This window comes from Macrobrachium nipponense, chromosome 19, assembly GCF_015104395.2.
Source record: "Macrobrachium nipponense isolate FS-2020 chromosome 19, ASM1510439v2, whole genome shotgun sequence".
In the NCBI taxonomy this organism is placed as follows: Eukaryota; Metazoa; Arthropoda; class Malacostraca; order Decapoda; family Palaemonidae; genus Macrobrachium; species Macrobrachium nipponense.
Window position 1 is genome coordinate 71,713,628 of NC_061088.1, and position 10,000 is coordinate 71,723,627.

Sequence of the window (10,000 nt, forward strand, 5' to 3'; positions counted from 1 at the left end):
GTTCTCGTTTTGTATATATTTTTAATTTGTATTAACACTTAAACCATTGTGGATTTCTTCGCCAATTTAGTGATTATTATTATTATTATTATTATTATTATTATTATTATTATTATTATTATTATATTATTATTATTAAACTTAGCTCCTAATTTACTCATATAATGATGAACAAATTATCATCAGATAATTAAACTTTCGGAGCTGAAGTCTATCCATTCAGAATATGAGCAGAACATTTTTTATAAGACGGGACTTCTATTATCGATTTTCTAACTATTGGATTTATAAAAAAAAAAATTTTGAGGGAAGTTATTCTATTTTCTAATTTTTAAATTTCAACGTTTTTTTTTTTTTTTTTTTTTTTTTAATTTAAATTTTTTTTTTTTTTTTTTTAATTTTTTTTTTTTTTTTTTTTTTTTTTTTTTTTTTTTTTTTTTTTTTTTTTTTTTTTTTAAGGGAAAGTTATTCATAGCTGGCTGGGTAATATGGTATACGCTATAAATTGAAGTGATAAATGAAAGGTCATTATCTGAACGTATATCAGGATGAATCTGTAATTACGGCGTATTAGGAAGGGGGTTTCTTAATGGATCGTTCTGGTCCGCGCCGGTCGATTTTTGCTTTAGCGGCGTTGTCGTGATTGGGAATGCTTTAAAGCTTTTGTGCTCTCTCTCTCTCTCTCTCTCTCTCTCTCTCTCTCTCTCTCTGGTGTTATTTAAGGTCGTGGTTCCCGATCAGGTAAGACACTCTTGCCTGTGCTTGCTGCGTTTCATCTGGGTTCCCGATCTTTTAGAGAGACTCTCTCTCTCTCTCTCTCTCTCTCTCTCTCCTCCTCTCTCTCTCTCTCTCTCTCTCTCATTTTGGTCATTTTTCCAAATTGTTGGGAACTAGTATGTAAGATAAAGAGAGAGAGAGAGAATGCGGATTTTTAAGCTGCGTGTCAGCTATGATTTTTAGGCGCATCCTAAAAGACAGGATTAAGATATTCAGATATAAACCTTCATGATAACACGGAGTATTAAATTAACATTCTAAAAATAACTGTTACAATCATTGTTAATGCGGAGATACCATTTGTAAACTGGCACCCGAAAAGTTTGTGACATATTTTCAAGATCAGTTTCCCTACAGCATTTTGTAGTTAGATTTCGCCGTCACAGTCTCATATCTCACAAGCACGAACTCACTCTTATTGTATTTCGCCGAAGCCAACGGACTTGTACATGAATTTCTCCTGCACAGAAATTTTATATTTATATTTTGCCCAGACTTTTATTTCACAAGCCCAAATGTATCACTACCATGTGTATATATATATATATATATATATATATATATATATATATATATATATATATATATATATATATGTATGTATGTATGTGTATGTATTTCCACAATTGCTCAATGTTGTCTTCAAGAACCAGAGACATTATGCAAATACTGACTCCAAAATATGTGACCTTTATGTCTGCTTGTCTTTTTTTTTTTTTTTCTTTCCGTCATGCATGACTGATTACTTGATGTGAACCAAAGCCCGTTTTCTATACAAATTAAAAAGGAACTTCGTATTCTTGTTTTTCCCTCTATTTTTATTTTATTACGTCTCCTTGTCGTCTTAGAATGATATTATTCCATCCAATAAATTTTCCTCCTAAATGTTTGATGTTATTCTAGTTGTTTCAGATTGTATACTTTCAAAGGAAGTGACTTGTCTAATATTTATGGTCTGCTTTCTGTAAATTATTTATTTTGTTCTGGAGTTAAAACAGATATATATATATATATATATATATATATATATATATATATATATATATATATATTTCTTACTATTATTTTAACTAAAAATGACCAAGTCACTTTCTTGCGCACGTATGCGAAAGAAAGAAATGGAAAAGAGAGTCCAGACCATTTTTCTTTTTACGCTGTGATTGGCATCGAGGTAACATTGTGCTTTGGAATCGTTTTAACCTAGGGCACGCTCTATCATACTATCGGATGGCAGAATCAATGTGTGTGCCCATCCGCGCGGAAACCGAATGTATTTTATCTTCCTGCGGTAGACCGTGTGTTTGTGGAGTGCCTTATTCCTGTAGGATTTTCTTTCATTCTCCCTTTTCTTGCCTCCCTCCCATTAAGACGAGAGATTTATGCATCCCCGTACGAAGTTCGTGGCCGCATAAATTTCGGACTTTCCTTGTCACTCGGAGGGATATTTGTTCTCTTCGATTCTTCTTTTCTTCTTTTCCTCTCCTTCGTTATCGTCTGCATTCCCGGTGTCTTAGGGATGTCACGTATTTTTTATCCAGTTGGCGTCCTCCTCCTCCTCCTCCTCCTCCTCCTCCTCCTCCTCCTCCTCCTCCTCCTCCTCCTCTCTCAAGTTTAGAAATCTCGGGAATGTCGTCCTTTTTTTTTTTCGTCTTGAGTTGTGAAAGTCATCTTGTCTTTGTTTTCCTGCCTCCGCTGTGCTGTCAATAAACATAATTAAAACTTTTCTCCTTAAGTTTATTTTTGTTCTTTTATTAGAATGCACTCCCTGAAACCTATGTGAAAAGCAGAGTCGTTTTTATGTTTTGAAATGCGTGTGAAATCGCAGGCTCTGGAGCTTTTACAACGTTTTAGGACTTAAAGTTGAAAGAGCATTTTGCCATAAACTTAAAGAGGGTTTTATTATAAAAACCAATGGATGTTATAGAATGTTTTATGCAATTGTGTATATTAAAGAATATTTTAGGAAAAACCTTTGTAGCCTAAGTGAAGCATAATTTTTTATCATTTGTTTTTACTCCGAAGATTATTTTAGCGTACCCACTAAGACCTGTAAGTATAGAATACCAGAGGCTACAATCACTGATCTCCTGTTTCTTTATTTTCCATTACCCTCTGTTGCTTCTCTCAAATGAACATAATAATGATAATAAAGGAACACTAGGCACGATCGCAAGAATCTGGAAAAACTAGAAGCTGAAGTAGCTCCAGGATTCATGCATATATATATATATATATATATATATATATATATATATATATTATACATATGTTTATCTAGATAATATTGTATTAATAAAGCGTTAGTAAGTTGAATATTTGCTCTATATTTATTTATATAAGTAAACTCCACACATGTATGGAGAGCTATGCAATACACACACACACACAACACACACACACACACATATATATATATATATATATAATATATATATATATATATATATATATATTATACATATTATTATCGAAACGTGGTCTGCCCTTCTCCTATCTTAGGTTTCATCAGTGTTTTTTTTTACTCTCTCTCTCTCTCTTTATCTACCCTTTTTCTTTCCAGGATTTCTGTGAGCGCATTGGGATTAACTTCAAGATGAGAGGATCTTGCGCTCAAATTCTACCTATTCATATTGTATTCATATTGTAAAATGTTCATGTGATGTGTATATGTATATGTATGTATGTATGTATATGTATATATATATATTATATATATATACGTTATTTTAATATATATATACATATATATATATATATACTATATAATATATATACATATACATAAAAATATAAATATTTAGGAAAGGTATTACACAGAATTGCTACTGGCAGGAGCTGCTGCAGATTTGCTGTCTGAATTGTTGTGATGGGTCCGGAGAAGCATTGAGATTTTAATGACAGGTTCGGCCTCTTGATTGACAGCTTGTTTTGAAGAAATGTTGCCCGTTTTCAGCGGCTCGGAAAGGGTGCAATCATAGACTTTGGACGGGTTTATCATATGCTATAAATGATTAACCCCGACGGAAAGTCTGGGAGCATATTGACAGGTGTATAAAATGGTAAATGAGCACTTGATATATAGTGTATATATATATATATAATATTATTATATATATATATATATATATATATATTATATGTGCGAGGGAGGGGAGAAAGAGAGAGAGAGAGATTGAATAAGTAAGATTATAAAAATAGCAATTTAGATGAATCAAACATATAAAAAAGGACATTATTTTTGTGATAGAATCCTTCCCCTTTTTTCTAATAATGTATTTTGTCTTTTTTTTTTCTTTTATAAGGGATAGAAGTGGTATCCGATTTTTAACGTCACTTTCAGTTTTCACATTTGCTTTATTTACATGAATTTTGTCTCATGAATATATATATATATATATATATATATATATATGTATATATATATATATATTATATTATATACATGTGTGTGTGTGCTTTATAAATATAGATGGACGTGTTTTCAACTTTTCACTTTCAAGGGCACCGTATGATTGACACTGCGTGATTATACAGGCAGCTGCGGAATTACACACACACACACATACACATACAAGAGAGTGAAAACAGGTCAGTGTAGTTAACAATATTGCACCATTATTAATTATTTGTTTCCAGTTTTGTGTTTCACATTACCACCAATTTCAGATGTAATACCATGTTTAATAGTGAAAAGGTCAGATTTCTTATAATCAAACCGCTGATTTGTTTTTATTCATAACTTTGGAGTTTAAATAATTGATATTTTTTAGAGCACCGTTTGGTAAAAGGTTATTTTACTATTATATATACTATACACACATACACACACACACACACACACACACACACACACATATATATATATATATTATATATATATATATATATATATATATGTGTGTGTGTGTGTGTGTGTGTGTGTGGTGGTAGGGGCCTGCGCAGGCGTGCAGGTGTTCATACAACAGATCTTTGATATATGAACGTATAAATTGTTTGCTAGTTAGTGTTGAAACAAGGGTGCCATTGTTCGATATATGTTAGGAAACCTGGGCAGTCATTGGGACGACATATACAAGACAAACTAGAGCTAACTGCCGACATTTCCATGACAGAAACGCGGTATAACATCGTTTAAGTGCGGGCGCCTTGTCATAAAATCAATGGAATGGCTTTCGCTGACCCGCCATCCTTGTGTGTGTGTGTGAGAGAGAGAGAGAGAGAGAGAGAGAGAGAGAGAGAGAGAGAGAGAGAGAGAGACTGCCCTACGGTTGTTGTGAGAGGCTATTTGTAATGACCTTGCTATTAAGTAATGCCTGGTTGACGGTGGTCAGTCTTTTTGGGTGGTGGTCGGTCGTGTGTGTGTATGTGTATGTGTATGTGTGTGTGCGTGCGAGCGAGCGTATTTTTGTACGTGTCTGAATTATTAACTGGTTAGGGGCCAACCTGTCCTGGGTCTCGAGTGGGCTTAAATAATTCGTTGGAATATTATAAATATAATTTGTTTGGTTAGTTATTATAAGGATGTTTTTTTTTTTTTTTTTTTTTTTTTTGTTCACTGGTAAGCCCGTAGTGGTTTTTATTGCTCGTCTGATTAGAAGCGTTAAGCTTTAATGAATAATTTTTCTCTCTGGGTTTTATAAAGCATTGCAGATGCAAGTATGTTGTTTGCAAGCACTCACAGACAACTTGTATATTTTTTTCCACATTCACACTTAAACTGTCGGTTCGTTCGTTCGTGCAGAAGGCTTGAACGCTAATAGCCGCTTCATACACCTACGCAGAAGTTCACCAGCATCGCGTTGAAACCTCCTACCCCTTAACACACAGAACACCATTCACCCTCTCTCAAACGTACACTCCCTCGCTTCCAGGATGTTAAGCCCCCTCCCCCTGCATCCTCCGTCCCTCCCTCTCCGTCCTCCCTCCTCCCCTTTCCAATAACTGTTTCACACCATCTATCCACCAGCTATAATAGGTCTTCGTCTCATCCTTCATACGGACTCTTAGGAACTATATACTTTTTTTCGGCAATCTACCATCATTCACTCTATCTATACGACCTGAACATCTATTCGCCTATATTCACCTATATAAACACTTTTCATTTAAACATTTTTTACTCCTGTAAGTAGTTAAACTTCCACCTACTTTCTTAGATTCAGGTTCAAAATCTTAATTCACATCCACAAGGGATTCCTAAACCGACTGGTTCAGGAATCCCTTCAATAATTCAAAACTTGGCTGACTTAGACATTGCAAGTTGCACACGTCCTGGTATCTTTCTTGCTTCACTAAATATTTGACTCGCTTCTTCTCCCATTCTACAATCATTCCAAAATAATGTAAGCCCAAATACTTGTACGAATGTACTGTTTCTATTTTCACACGATTATATAAACGTTTACTGTTCCATTTGCCTGGTTCTCGTTTACCCTTATAACCTTGCGTTAGGCCATTGTACTCTCAACAATTTGGTCCTGTTGCAAACACTTTGAAACTCATTGATTAATCTCTGCAGTTTTTTTTTTCTTTTATATTTTTAATCAGAACAGTAATATCTGTAAAGATGAGGTGTTCTTTACTTCATATACGACCTATTTTTCACACTTACATGTACCCTTTTTAATCTAACTTCCTGATCACTTTGCAAAGATGTTAAACTGCCATGTCTCAGTCTCATTTTTACACCAAACCAGTCACTCTCGCACCTGCAGACTCTGACACATCCTTCACTTTCATAATAAGAACTTTTTATAGGTATCAGGAATTTACCTATCATGCTATACATTCTGATCACATAACACACTGTCTTTCTATCAATTCCATCATAAACTTACTGTAGGTCCATGTATGCCGCATGCAGTTTTACTTCGAGCTTTCTAACTTTTCACATCACTTTTATAACACCTTGATTCACATGTCCTCTTTGCTATTTAATCCACACTGTCCTTCCCTTATGAAGCTTTCCGTGAGTCCTACTATAGAATTTCTCTGGTATACTTGGTCAATTGAAACTGCTGTAATTCTTAGTCTCCCTTATTATTGTTCCTGATATGCAAAGGAACACTTAATTCCTCTCACCCACTCCTTTGGAATCTTTCCCTCGCCCAGACAAACCTTGCTCACTCTGGTAATGTGTGTGAGTGTGTTTGTGGATTATGGATTATAAGTTTTTGTTTTATTTTTGCATAAAACTGCAACGTGCAATGTTACTTTTGCTTCACTAATGGGTTTTAAAAGCTTTCTTTTTTTGTATCAGTAAAATAATAGCCTTGGAAATTTGCGAACCCTAAAATATGCTTCCGTTCAAGTTTTACTTAAAAATAGTCTAGAGGCCGTAAAAATGTGTTCTGAATGTGCGTTCTCACATAACATTTACCTGGCAATTTTACTTATTTTACTGATCCACAAGACAGACGTAAACGATAAAAATGATACTGCTAATAATGAAAATAATAATATAATGAAAATAAAAGGGGTGAAAAAAATTGCTGTCAGTAAGTGCAGTTGATTCTTGAAATTAATCACCATGTTCACAAAAAAACTGACTAGGTAACAGCTCAAGTATGTCTGCTATGCTGGAAACCAGTGCCTGTTTTACGCAAGTGGTCGACGAACGAGTCTCGTTCCTAATACTTGCTTTTTTTTCCCCCCGCTGTCAAATCATAAACGAGGTGTACTTTCTTAATGGCATAGGCAGGTGCTCCATGGAGACCCGGCTGGACCTGGACATGATTTGCATATTTATGGTGATTCAGTCAGGCGGAAAAAGAAGAAGAAGAAGAAGAAGAAGAAGAAGAAGCAGAAGAAGAAGAAGGAAGAACTATATTGATGCCGAGAGACCAGCATAGAACCTACCTCTAGACTTCATCCTCCTCCTCCTCCTCCTCCTCCTCCTCTTCTTTCTACTTCATCTCCTCTTACCTAAAACACCTGGTCACTGGTCTGACCCTGCAGGACCAACCTTTAATCTCGTTTTCGGATGAGAGAGAGAGAGAGAGAGAGAGAGAGAGAGAGAGAGAGAGAGAGAGAGAGAGAGAGAGAGCTGGTTCGTGAAATACCTGAACCGGGGAAGTGGGATTCTTAGACACGCTGATCTTTTAGGATGGGTAATTTCTGTGTAATTAGAGATATGGGACACAGGTGATACATTACGTCTACTTGAAATGGTTCCTGATGCGAGTCAGGTCGTAGTTTTCGCCTTAATGGGTTTCTGTGGTTTTTATTCGTTTTATTGCTCGGACAATTTTTATTGTTCATTTCTTTGACGTCTGCTACAAACTGAAATACTTTTCCTAATTGTTAGGGAGGATTAAGATTATACTTGTAAATTATGGTGTTACTCTCTCTCTCTCTCTCCTCTCCGTCTCTCTCTTCTCTCTCTCTCTCTCTCTCACTTCATCACACACACACACACACACACACACACACACACATGCCTGAAGCTTCTCCTGCAATTGATAGATAAAAGAAATAAAAAAAATATATTTCATCTTTTGTGTGCTGATAAATAGAAGGAAAAAATATCTCTTCATCTTTTGTGTGCGCATGCGCAATGTAAGTGGACATAATGGGAGTGGTTGTTAAGTCTTCAAAACTGACAATGATGGGCACTGGATTAACCATTTTTTCGCTTTTTTTTGTATTATTTTCTATTCATCCGAGGCTAAATCTTTCTTTAACCCTTCTCTCCAACAGAACACATCACCATAAGGTTACTTGGGGTAAGGCAAATTGCCGGTTATGTTTAGCAAATTCCTCTCTCTCTCTCTCTCAAATCTTCCTTCTCTCTCTTCTCTCTTTCCTCTCTCTCTCTCTCTCTCTCTCTCTCTCCTCCGTTTTAGACTATCATTCAAAAGAAAGCTAGACAAAATCATTAGGACACTGTGAATGAACAGTAAAACCTCTCCTACAGATAAGTGAGCACACGATGTCTCCTCGGATGGACTAACAATTCTTTGAAACATCCTAATCCTTGTAACTCCTTGCAACTTCTCGTTCAAACTCTACCTCGGTTGTACGTGAGTTCTTTCCAATATTCACTTAACGCTGCGATGTAGAAGACTCGGGTGAATGTATACGGCTCTGAGTTATAACGGCATTGCTAAGAAAAAGGTGAAGAAAATACGTCTTTCGACATACTTGTTTGTAGCACTCAAATTGGTTCCCGGTCTGCGCAGATTATCCCTTTTCTCTTCTCATTATGGATTCATTACCTGCTGTACGTTCTGCCTGCTAGACATCATTTTTGCACATTAAGGGTGTCACTGATAAGAGGAGTTATTCATTGCTCCATACGTTATGTGCATCCCTCATTATTCATCGTACTATCTTCCCTGCTACTCGGATGAAATGCTCCGAGGTCATTCAATCGTTTCGGACGCATGATTTTGTCCTAGGAACAAGCATGGGTCCTGGGAACAAGAAGGCTCCACAACCTGCATGGGAGAGGCCTTATCACCGGTGCTCGTAAAGTAGACGAAACCCCTAGAACAAACGAGTCTGTCATCTTCTTCAAAGGTTACTAAATACTATCAGTGAGTGACCGGGCCACTTCTCACCCACTACTACCGTACGTGGTCCCACCCCAGGTACTTTAGACCTTGGGTACTACAAGCCTACTACTATACCTCCCTGGTACCACTACCCGTCATTAACCCTTGCTGTTTATTGGTTCGTAGGGACTGTAGGGTTCCCTGTAGATCTAGATGGTGTTTTTAGGTGTTGGGGGATTATGGGTGGCAAGGATTTCATCCTTCGGGAATAAGCATGTGGCCTTGTGAGGCTAATTCAGTATAATGTGTTGAGTGGTCGGGCTGCCCGGGCTCCCCTGTCTGCCAGCAAGATTATCTTTTTGAGTAGGAGCCTCATCAGTAGATATTTCATTCTCTTGCCAGGAGGGTTGAGAATTTAGCTTTCACTGTTGACACACAAAACCGTTGGAAGATTCTGCTCTTGCAACGCTTGATTTGCAGCTTTCTTAAATATTAACCCCCTAAAAAATTTAACCCGGTAAGTATCCACCTTTGCGACGTGTTTACTACAAGCCCGTTTGGGATGACCGTCGAAACATAAACAAAAGACTGGAGATATCATAGAGGCAGTGACCCCCAGGAAATATTAGTCCTAGATAACGACCTCCGAAAACCCTTAGGAAAGATCTTTTGATTTTGACATTTTGTTCTCGCTGTTCTTATGGGTAGGTATTATTGCTATAACAGGT